The sequence below is a fragment of the Mustelus asterias genome, chromosome 22, assembly GCF_964213995.1.
Source record: "Mustelus asterias chromosome 22, sMusAst1.hap1.1, whole genome shotgun sequence".
NCBI lineage: Eukaryota > Metazoa > Chordata > Chondrichthyes > Carcharhiniformes > Triakidae > Mustelus > Mustelus asterias.
The window spans coordinates 65,044,879-65,057,287 of record NC_135822.1 but is presented as its reverse complement, the minus strand read 5'-3'; the positions used below and the strand labels follow the sequence as shown (position 1 = coordinate 65,057,287).

Here is a 12,409-nt window from a genome sequence, read left to right as displayed (position 1 = left end):
ATTGCTTTCATATCAGAATCAGGATTTTAGTGTGTGGGCAATCACAGCACACAACTATGTGTCTTCAATCCATGGTGCAGTGTGCTATGGCATTCCCGAAACACTGTTTGGGATTGTCAGTTGGCAAGATTGACCCAACTATTATTTTAAATCAATTTAATGGTTTAGACAGAAAATCTAAGGAAATCCCAATGCTATGAAGCTCAATGTTTTCTTTAAAAATAAACTGCAAGATATTTTTTGAAAGGGTATTTTAGTTAACCCAAGTTTTACGCCAAGGAATGTAAGCAGATTCACCAATATGCTCAGACTTTACAGAATAGATGATTTGATTGTGGGGCAATTTTTAAAATGACAAACCTAGGCATATCAAGGTGTTAAAGTCAAAAAGAGTAGGGAGACGATGGATGGAAAACCTGTAGACTGTAAGAGCGGGGAGAAATTGCATTTACGTGACACATTTCTTATCAGCAGCACATCGTACAATTAGTCAAACACAGCAATAGTTTGTGCTCAGTAAGGCACCACAATCAGTGATGGATAGATGTAACCCAAACGTTGGCAAAATAATCTTTGATGTCCATCTGAACAAGTTAATGGGGTCTTGGTTTAACCTCTCATTTGAAAAATGACATCCCCGATAATACTCAGTTCTGCAATGAAACATCAACATGGTCTTTGGAGTGGGGCTTGAACCTAGAAATGTCTGACAATAATTATTACCAACCAGGCAAGGTTACTTCAATCTTACTTCAACTTTTCAAGTCATGAATGCTTCATGTTTGTCAGACGTACCTGGATGGAATAGCATGCTTAAACATTGTATCTTGGGCAGAAAGATATAAATTTAGGCCAGCACCGGTGGCATTATTTGGAAGTCTTAAAAGCTCATGTATGTGATATATTGCCTACTTTTACAAGTTTGTCAAGTTTTTCAAGTGAAAAATCAAGTTCTTAGTGGTCAGATGTCCATGATTGCCCAAAATTGCCCTTAAATTGGCATTAATAAGTGTTATTCAGTCAAATAAACCAGAGTTTCCCAAACCTTTCCAGCCAAGGAACCCCTCATGACCTCCCAAGAAACCCCAACGTTCTTATCATTCAATAATATAATTTAGCCCCCTCACTTGAATCCCCTCCCCGGCACTCATCCCCAGGAATCCCCTTCCAAAGCCCCCCTCACATAGCATTTAGTTTATTTGCCAGGATTTACATTTTTTTAAAGTAGGCAATATATCACATACATGAGCTTTTAAGACTTCCAAATAATGTCACCAGTGCTGGCCTAAATTTATATCTTTCTGCCCAAGATACAATGTTTAAGCATGCTATTCCATCCAGGTACGTCTGACAAACATGAAGCATTCATGACTTGACTTTAAAAAGTTGAAGTAAGATTGAAGTAACCTTGCCTGGTTGGTAATAATTATTGTCAGACATTTCTAGGTTCAAGCCCCACTCCAAAGACCATGTTGATGTTTCATTGCAGGATGTGTTGAACTTGCAGGGGCAAGTATTCACGGGGGAGGTGCCGGATGATTGGAGGGTGGCTCATGTTGTTCCGTTGTTTAAAAAAGGTTCCAAAAGAAATCCGGGAAATTATAGGCCAGTAAGTTTGACGTCGGTGGTGGGCAAGTTATTGGAAGGTGTGATAAGGGATAGGATCTACAAATATTTGGATAGACAGGGACTTATTAGGGAGAGTCAACATGGCTTTGTGCGTGGTAGGTCATGTTTGACCAATCTTTTAGAGTTTTTCGAGGAGGTTACCAGGAAAGTGGATGAAGGGAAGGCGGTGGATGTTGTCTTCCTGGATTTCAGCAAGGCCTTTGACAAGGTCCCTCATGGGAGGTTAGGAAGGTTCAATCGCTAGGTATACATGGGGAGGTAGTAAATTGGATTAGACACTGGCTCAATGGAAGAAGCCAGAGAGTGGTTGTGGAGGATTGCTTCTCTGAGTGGAGGCCTGTGACTAGTGGTGTGCCGCAGGGATCGGTGTTGGGTCCATTGTTGTTTGTCATCTATATCAATGATCTGGATGATAATGTGGTAAATTGGATCAGCAAGTTTGCTGATGATACAAAGATTGGAGGTGTAGTGGACAGTGAGGAAGGTTTTCAAAGCTTGCAGAGGGATTTGGACCAACCAGGAAAATGGGCTGAAAAATGGCAAATGGAATTTAACGCAGACAAGTGTGAGATATTGCACATTGGAAGGACAAACCAAAGTAGAACGTACAGGGTAAATGGTAGGACTCTGAAGAGTGCAGTTGAACAGAGGGATCTGGGAATACAGATACAGAATTCCCTAAAAGTGACATCACAGGTGGATAGGGTCGTAAAGAGTGCCTTTGATACATTGGCCTTTATAAATCGGAGTATCGAGTCTAAAAGTTGGAGTGTTATGGTAAGGTTATATAAGGCATTGGTGAGGCCGAATTTGGAGTATTGTGTACAGTTTTGGTCACCTAGTTACAGGAAGGATGTAAATAAGGTTGAAAGAGTGCAGAGAAGGTTCACAAGGATGTTGCCGGGACTTGAGAAGCTGAGTTACAGAGAGAGATTGAATAGGTTGGGACTTTATTCCCTGGAGCGAAGAAGATTGAGGGGAGATTTGATAGAGGTGTATAAGATTTTGATGGGTATAGACAGAGTGAATGCAAGCAAGCAGGCTTTTTCTGCTGAGGCTAGGGGAGAAAAAAACCAGAGGGCATGGGTTAAGGGTAAAAGGAGAAAAGTTTAAGGGGAATATTAGGGGGGGCTTCTTCACGCAGAGAGTGGTGGGAGTGTGGAATGAGCTGCCGGATAAAGTGGTAAATGCGAGATCACTTTTAACATTTAAGAAAAACTTGGACGGGTTCATGGATGAGAGGGGTGTGGAGGGATATGGTCCAAGTGCAGGTCAGTGGGACTAGGCAAAAAATGGTTCGGCACAGACAAAAAGGGCCAAAAGGCCTGTTTCTGAGCTGTAATTTTCTATGGTTCTATGGTTCTATGATGTAGTTGACACTGCCAAGGTAATTTATCTTACTGAACAAGAGTACTTACCTCCGTCGCGGTTGCCGCTCCTTCACTTCATGGACCACTGTTCCGCTCGTTCCGCCACTTTTCTGCCCAGCAACAAAAATGAACACAAATCAAATTGGCCAATCAGAGCCTTACTTCTCCAAACATTGGCTACTGATAGGCTTACTAGTCAGCCTATCAGAAGCCAAAGCTCAGAAAGAGTGAGATCTGGTCAATTTGATATTTCGTTCTTCTTTGATTTGTGACTGTTGCACTTTCTTGGACTTTTGCTTCTTCAGCTGACTTACATGTGCATTTCAGTTTGTGTGTTATTTTTTCAGGTTTTTAAAAAAAATTACTGCCTTTTTGTCACATGGTTGCACAGTGGTCTCTCCACAATGGTCTCTCACGGAACACTGGAGTTCCATGGACCCCATTTTGGGAACTCCTGAGATAGACCACAAAGGAGGCCTGGGAGAGAAATATCTCAGTGATACAAGAGGTGCCCATCTCAAGTTGATCTCAAGTTGATTGCGTTAAAAAAGGATTGGGACTGGGTGATGCAAGGAGATACTGATTCAGCTCTGTCAAACTGACTCAGATTCAACCCAGGTTGTCCATTTGTTGCCAGGAAGGATCCTATGTTTCTATGAATTCAGGACAGTCTCAACCCAATTCATAATGGATATGGCCATCAGGCCATATGTAATAGTACAAACTGTAGGCAATTGGAACTCATGGCAAATTTTTCCCCAGATGAAAAATGGACAAATATCCCACAGGTGCAACAGAAAGTGCTTTTCCGAGGTTGGAGCTGAGTACTAATGGAAGCACATGGAGATTTTCCTCTGCTTAAATTAACTTAAGTGTATGCTTGGCACTGGGTGCCTCAAATAGCAGTATCCCATTTCCCAGCATTCACATCCCACGTATTGAGCAGAACAGTTTTGAAAAAAAAAGTAGCATTGTCTTTTAAAAATCGAGAGGTTAAGAGGAATGGTGTTGAAGAACACAATGTATTGTACACTCATGACAAATAACACAAATGGTTCAAGGACATTAAATGTGACACCCCAAATAATGACTGGAGGAAAGGGTTTTGTACACATCGGCTTTGACTCCCAGATGTTAAAGTAGTCTCCCACAGGGAACAATAATTTTTTATATTCTACTTTCAATATATCCTTCTATAATGCCTACGTTTGAGTGAATGAACAAATTATTAATATGTATGGAAAACAGTAGATGTGAAATCAATGCAAGTATGGAACTGCAAATAAGATGTGCTTAGGTTTGACATATTACACAAACTTTATGGATGCCTTCAAGATTTTGCCTCCCAAAGGTCCTCCAGCATTTTGGAAATTTTAGTGACACCTCAATAGGGTCCAGTTCCCCAAAGGTTCCATGGTGCTATGGTAACTTTAACACGGTTTATAAGGGCTTCTAAGGTTTCCACAGATTTACGGTACTCTAGAATCAGCAGCAAAGTCTCTTAATGGTTCAGATGCCTGAAGTTTGACTACTACAGAAATGTTTAAACGATCTCTAAAGGTACTTGTGCAGAGTCGTTGAAAATACTCATTGTCCAAAGGTATGTTGTGCAAGGCCACGCAACGTAAACAACTCTTAATGTGTTAGAGTTAAAATACCAATGTTGTACTGTGAAATATGATTAAGCCAGTAAAGAATTTGGAATGGTGTTAATTTCCTGTCACTGACCATAGAGTCGTGAATAAAAGTCAAGGAATCGGAGCAAGAAAATATTCAATTTTTTTTCTTACAAAGCTGATTGAAAGTGATTGACTAGCAGTTCAGACACAGCTCGAATATTTGGCATGCTGCCAGAACCCTTCATGCTCTCCTCTGACCCTGTCAGCACTAAGCTTGAGGTGATGGATTGAGCTTGGATGTGGCCTTGAAACCATATAGCTTCTGACAGGGTGAGAAATCGTGAGGTTGAAGACAGACTGTGATTCTTCCTTGCCTGATATGCTCAGCTCCAAATGGAAATGTGCACCCAGGTTTCCCTGTGATGCTCTGTTAAGTGGGTACAGCTGAACTTCAGGAAATGTTAGTCTGGGGATGGCTGGAATGGTGACTGAACTGTTTCAACAGGAAGTGAGTGGGAAGTGAGTAAAGAAGCATACCTGCCTCTTCTGAACTTTGTGTTCATTAATCTACTGGCCATATGAGCAGACACATTTTTACCTCTCGCCATCAATGATATAATGGCTAATGTACGACTGCCTCTTTTACCTGCGAACATATTAAATTGGAGAAGTAGGCCACATTTGGTGCCTCGAACCTGTTCTGCCATTCAATAAGATCATGGCTGATCTGTTTGTGTTTCAAATTCCACATTCCCAGCTACCCGCAACTTTGAACTTTAATTCATTTGCCTCACAAGAATCTACCTACCTCTGCCTTAAAAATATTCACTGATCCACCTCGACTGTCTTTTGAGGCAGAGAGTTCCAAAGTCGCACAATCTTCTGAGAGAAAAAAATTCTCCTCTTCTCTGTCCTAAAAGGGCAACCCCTAATTTAAAGTAGTGCCCCTAGTTCTGGACTCATCCGCAAGAGAAAACATTCTTTCCACGTCCACCTTGTCAATACTGTTCAGGATCATGTATACTTCAATCAAATCACCCTTCACTCTTCTAAACTCCTGAGGAAAAAAGCCTGCCTGTCTAACTTTTCCTCATAAGATAACTCACTCACTCCAGGTATCAATCTAGTTAACCTTCTCTGGACTAACTCTTTTGTCACCTTTAGAGCTGGCATGTGCATCTCTTCATACCATGTTAAAGAACAAAGAACAGCTCAGCACAGGAACAGGCCCTTCGGCCCACAAAAACCTGCATTGGTCCTTTCCAGACCAACCGCCTGTATCCTTCAATACCCTGCCTGTTCATATGTCTATCCAGATAAGTCTTAAATGTCATTAACGTATCTGCCTCAACTACCTCGCTTGGCAGTGCATTTCAGGCCCCCACCACCCTCTGTGTAAAAAACTTCCCCTGCACATCTCCACTGAAACTTTGCCCCTTACCTTGAACTTGTCCCCCTTGTAATTGTCATTTCTGCCCAGGAAAAAGCTTCCAACTGTTCACCTTATCGATGCCCCTCATAATTTTATATAAACTTCTATCAGGTTGCCCTCAGCCTGCGTCTTTCCAGGGAGAACAATCCCAGTTTATTCAATCTCTCCTCATAGCTAATACTCTCCATACCAGGCAACATCCTGATAAACCTTTTCTGTACTCCCTCCAAAGCCTTCACATCCTTCGGCGGCACGGTAGCACAGTGGTTAGCACTGCTGCTTCACAGCTCCAGGGACCTGGGTTCGATTCCCGGCTTGGGTCACTGTCTGTGTGGAGTTTGCACATTCTCCTCGTGTCTGCGTGGGTTTCCTCCGGGTGCTCCGGTTTCCTCCCACAGTCCAAAGATGTGTGGGTTAGGTTGATTGGCCAGGTTAAAAATTGCCCCTTAGAGTCCTGTGATGCGTAGGTTAGTGGGATTAGCGGGTAAATATGTGGGGGTAGGGCCTGGGTGGGATTGTGGTCGGTGCAGACTCGATAGGCCGAATGGCCTCCTTCTGCACTGTAGGGTTTCTATGATTTCTATGATTTCTGGAAGTGTGGCGACCAGAACGAGACACAGTATTCCAAATGTGGCCTAACCAACATTTGATATAACTATAACATAATCTACCAACTTTTATACTCAATGTCCTGGCCAATTAAGGCAAGCATGCCATATGCTTTCTTCACCACCTTTTCCACCTGTGGTGCCACTTTTAAGGATCCGTGGACCTGTACTTCCAGATCTGTCTGTGTATCTATGCTCCTGATGGTTCTGCCATTTATTTTGTCGCTCCCAAGATCTACCAAAATGCATCACCTCGCATTTGTCCGGATTAAGTTCCATCTGCCATTTCTCTGCCCAATTTTCCAGCCTATCTTTATCCTGCTGTATTCTCTGACAATCTTCATCACAATCCACAACTCTGCCAATCTTAGTATCATCCACAAACTTGCTAATCATACCAGCTATGTATTCTTCCAAATCATTTATATATATTACAAACAATAGAAGTCCCAGCACTGATCCCTGCGGAACACCACTACGTTTATGATTCATATGAGATATGAAACAATATTTTCGCAACAAGTGTCAAAGAGCATCAGCCCACTGAAAGAAAAATCTCGCAAAAAGAAACCCTCCGATCCTCCCACTTCAATTGTCTTGTAATCTTTAACATCACACTTCAAGTTCTCAAGCTTAAATGTCAATTCACAAGAGGAGCTCACACTGAAGAGGCAGACTCCACTAAATGCTTGCAATAAGCTAGGTTGAGGCAATGTGTGTCTGTAAAATCTCTGTAAGATGATCATTTTCAGCAAGCTATGTTCACAGTAAGCTTGTCGAAAGTAACCCAGAATAATAAATATGCTAACATAAGCTGTAGTTTGAAGGAATTACTTTTACTGTGTTATGTTGCCCTAAAATGATTGGATAGCCTGACTGAACTTGAGAACCTTTCCCTGCTCCAGTTTAATCAAAGTGAAAAAAAACAAAATTTCAATAGCGCTAAGATTGTGCGTGCTTTTTTAGTAAACTCTTCATAGATATGACCTTGAAGTTTCAATTCATTTCCTAGCTTTACTGGAGGCTAAGTCTATTTTTTAGAGGGGCTGCTTGTGTAGCTTTGGTGACTGAGAGGTTCCAGGTTGGATCATTGCCCTTTGCTAAATTAACTGATTTCAGTCAGGCTACAATTGACCTTAGGGCTCTTGCATTCAGGCAGTGAAATACAGCAGACAGCATCTCGCTCCTCAGCAGTGTCCAATGTCACCTAGTTCAAAGATACATTGGATTGGACTCAGCTGCAATTTGTAGTGACTGCATTGTACTGCTTAGTCTTGTACCAAGCAGTATATTTACACAGTTTTTGAGTTTCCATTGCAGCATGTGCTTATAACTCGTATACCAATTTCAGTTACCCAAGAGCCCAAAATTAGATGCTGGAAAAATTTATATAGAATGGAGAGAAACAGGCCATTTGGTATGATGGCATTTATGCTCCACTCAAATCTCCTTCCATCCTTCCTCATCTAACAACCTCTGTTCCTTTCTTTCTCATATGCTGATCAGGCCTCCCCATAAATTCAGCATACTATTTGCCTCATATATTCCTTGAGGTAGTGAATTCCCTGTTCCCACCACTCTCTGGGTAAAGACGTTTCTCCAGAATTTCTTACTTAATTGCATTATGACTATCTTATATTGATAGCCTTGAGTTTTGCTCTTCCCCGTACGTGGAAACAGTTTCTAAGCAAGATTTTAATTCACTCAAAACCCATCCACTTGCACAGAATTGAAATCAGTCCTCTGTGTCTAATCTTTCAGAAAGTGTCATCACATCAAACACTTCTTTCAGTATTTATAAAGGATACTTGCTGCTTAAACTTGCTGCTTAAAAGGGCGGCACGGTAGCACAGTGGTTAGCACTGCTGCTTCACAGCTCCAGGGACCTGGGTTCGATTCCCGGCTTGGGTCACTGTCTGTGTGGAGTTTACACATTCTCCTCGTGTCTGTGTGGGTTTCCTCCGGGTGCTCCGGTTTCCTCCCACAGTCCAAAGATGTGCGGGTTAGGTTGATTGGCCATGCTAAAATTGCCCCTTAGTGTCCTGAGATGTGTAGGTTAGAGGTTAGATGTGCAGGTAAATGTGTAGGGATATGGGGGTAGGGCCTGGGTGGGATTGTGGTCGGTGCAGACTCGATGGGCTGAATGGCCTGTTTCTGCACTGTAGGGTTTCTATGATTCTATGATAAACTATTCGTCTTCAGTTCTCCTGATCCCCCACCATAGCTTTTGTGGGAGTTCGGCAGAAAGGGCTCAAGTTATAGTGAGAAAAGGAGATAGTCAAGCAGGTATTCTACCCCACAAAAATGTTCAAGGAGAGGATTAGTTCAACTATACTAATTCTATTAATTTTTAATCTAAGCAATGAGTTTTAATGACAGTGCAACCAGCTTCAAGCAGTTAGTGTTTGGTTCTCATCCAGCTCCAATGCCGAACCAACAGCAAACGATAATGCCACATGAATACTGATCTGCATCTTTTCGGCACAGACATCCAGCTTTTGAAGGCTTTTGTTGCTAATTTGGGTTCACCCAATTAAATTAACCTCAGCATTCCACAAAAGAAACCTAAAATTGTGTTAGAACTCTGAATTTAATAGGTAATGGCCCTTTACCTGTTTCAGGCAGGGAGCCCTGACTATGAGGGTCTGCAAGCACACTCCCGTCCACCAAATTGGGCCCTTCGGTGTCCATTTCTCATCTGAAAAACAAGCACTGTGTGATCCAATTTCTAGTCAACTGACTTTTCACTCTTGTCTTTAAAACTTATTGTGTTAATTCCAAATTAGCCCTCTTCTATCTTCTAACTTCTCCACACGGCTTCCCGCTTTCCCATATATAAAACTTTTGTACAATTATACAGAACTATTCATGTCAATAAATGTCACAGTATTCTTCACAAAGATGAAAATTAACCAAAAATTAAGATTTGGAACATGGGAACTGAATAAATTGACAATGCTTCTGTGAAGCACCTTGGCATGTTTTCTACTCTAAAGTCAATATATAAATACAAGTTGTTGCTGTTGACAAGGTAGGTTTGGAGAAGGCTTATGAAAGAATGAATAATGAAAAATCTCTGACTGGCTGAAGGGTTTGCATTTGAAGAGCTGCAGAGATAAAGAGGAATGCAAACCGAGCCAGAATCAGGTAAGTAGGGAGCATGTGCAGGGACAAGGGGCAGAATGGGTTTTAGAGGAAAGCGATGGGCAAGGAGGGATTCGTAATTGCGGACAGGATTTTGAAATTGGTGTGTGGATGTTTTTAGTGTATCAGCAAAGGATGATAGGCAAAGGAATATGAAAAAAAGATTTAGATTGACATAGGATATGAACAGTGGAGTTTACAACAATTTCCAGTGGGCAAACAAGGAATGCATGCAAAGGGGACAGCAAGAAATCAATTCTGAATCATTCTTCCATGCAACCCCACTTTCTCTTCATGTAACCCTGCTCAGCCTAGTCTGGCCACGAAACAACCCTCCTCTTCCCGGTAAGTGTTTAACGGTGCTGTACTGTTAGAGCTGCTACCGTTCAAATGAGATGTTAAACCAAGGCTCGATTTATCCTCATGGATGGATTTAAAAGATACCATGGCACTATTCAAAGAGTAGAAGAGTTTTCTCCTGTGCCCTAGCCAATATTTATCTTGAACTACTAAAATATTCTTTAGTCATTGTCACATTACTGTTTGCTAAATTTTGCCATTCATTAATTGTCTGCCGCATTTCCTACAGTAAAAGAATGACTATGCTACAAACATGCTTCATTTGTTGTAACATACTTTGCAGCCCTGAGGTTGCAAAAGGTGCTATATAAGTTCTTGCTTTCTTTACCATGTAATACTGTGGTTCCCGAATGTTTCCATGCAAAATTTCATTGCTTATATGTTTGGAAGTTCTCATGAATTGAAGACAACTGTTGTTTGTCACATTAATAATGAATAATGCATGCACATTCCAAGTCCATAAAAACAGGACAAGGTAATTCAGCTTCTCAGGTCTTTTCCACCATTCACTGAGTTTTTGACTAATCTCTGACCTAACTCCATATGGGCCTTTGCCCCGTTTCCCCTTAATACTTTTGCCAACAAAAGTTTCTCAAACTCAAATTCAAATTTAAGACTTTATCTAGCTTAAATTGTCATTTGAATTCTAAACTTCTACCACCCTTTCCTAATTTTATTCCTGAAAGGTCTGGTTCTAATTTTCAGCTGTTCCATAGTCCTAGATATTAGCCGGATCCAAGCCAATTTGTGAAGCCAGAACCAAGACACGAGCTATTCTTTATCAAGAGAGTGTATTGACTTGTTCGGTCTCACAGCTCCCCTCCCAAACAACCCTGTGTCCTCGTTCTCGCTAATTTATACTCTTTTAATAAGCCAAAAACCAATAAAATAAACTAACGAGAGGGATCCCCTATTTATATGTGCTCAAAGACAAGACCCATTACCTGTTTCTCTTACTATAACAAATCGATTGATAAGACATTAAGATTAGACTCCCCAACTGATAGAAATAGTTGCTCTCTATCTGCCTTAAGTATCCTCTTAATGTTTAAATAATTTAAAACTTCAATTAAATCACCTCCCAACCATCTAAATTTCAAGTTATGCAATTCTAGTTTACGTAATCTCTCTTCATAATTTAATTCTTGGAGTCATTCATGTAACCCTGCATGGCAGTCATTCCAAGGCCAGTATATCCTCTCTAAGTTGTGATGTTCCCCCAACAACACTCACTTGAATGTCTGAAGGTAATACATTACATGTGAGCGAGAATTGGGAAAGACTCATGGGTTAAGAGAATTTCATTACAGGAAAGTTATTTTGTATGATCGCAAGATTCTGTTTTTGGCATTCCTCTTGATAGTTGAAGCTTCATTACCGGTGCTATTTCATTGATAAGTCTATCATGTGTGTCAGAAAAGCTTGAAGGAATACATCCCAGGGTTTATCAGCAACACCTTTGGGATGTCTGGAACAAAATTAGTTTATCCTACTTCTTGGAGTCTTGGTTTATGATTACCGAGGGTATGAACATTTCACAGTTCTAACAGAGGGAGAAAAGGAGAGCGAGGGAAGGAAGGAATAAGAAAGTGAGAGATTTTATTTATTTAATCACAGAATTTGGGCGTCGCTGACAAAGACAATATTTTTTGCCCATTCCTAATTTCCCTTGATAAGACGGCGGTGAGCTGTCTTTATGGCCTGTCATTTGTTACAAGGCTATGCCTCTTTATTTTTGAAAAAAAGTTTTTTTGACTTTCAACTGACTAGAACTTTTGCAATTTGAACTGAGGCAGAGCAAGCTGCTTAAAAATGCAAGACCACATTCCAAGTTGAAGGTAAGAAACCAACAAATAACCCTCAAGGGAGTTTGAAGAGAGAGACATTTTCCAAAAATCAGACACACATCGAAACTCGCAACTGTCCAAGGAAAAGACATTGAAAATACAAAGTACTGGATATTGAAATAATATCTGCCACAGACAGACACACCCAAAACCTATTGGAAAAACAGAATGGGTGAAGTATTTCAAAGGCAAGGTTGCCAGCCATGAGAAAGAGAGAGAAATTCTAAGTGACCTAGCCAGTATCAAGAAACAAGAGGAAACAAGATGAGGGTTCTCTCTCTCTTTTAGAATAAGCCGGTTTGAGATGCCAACTCTACCAGAAACCTACCACTGAATCAAGAACTCGTAATAACTGCCACATCTTTTACATCGAAAAAAACAGCCCCTAAATCGGCTGCAA

The 12,409-nt window shown here is 41.0% G+C and overlaps 1 protein-coding gene across 4 annotated transcripts in view; it reads left to right on the top strand.

Annotated features, from left to right (window-relative positions):
- LOC144510145 (transcription factor COE2) overlaps positions 1 to 12,409 on the top strand; it is a 264,281-nt gene that overhangs the window by 179,239 nt on the left and 72,633 nt on the right. The gene's annotated exons all lie outside the window — the stretch shown is intronic.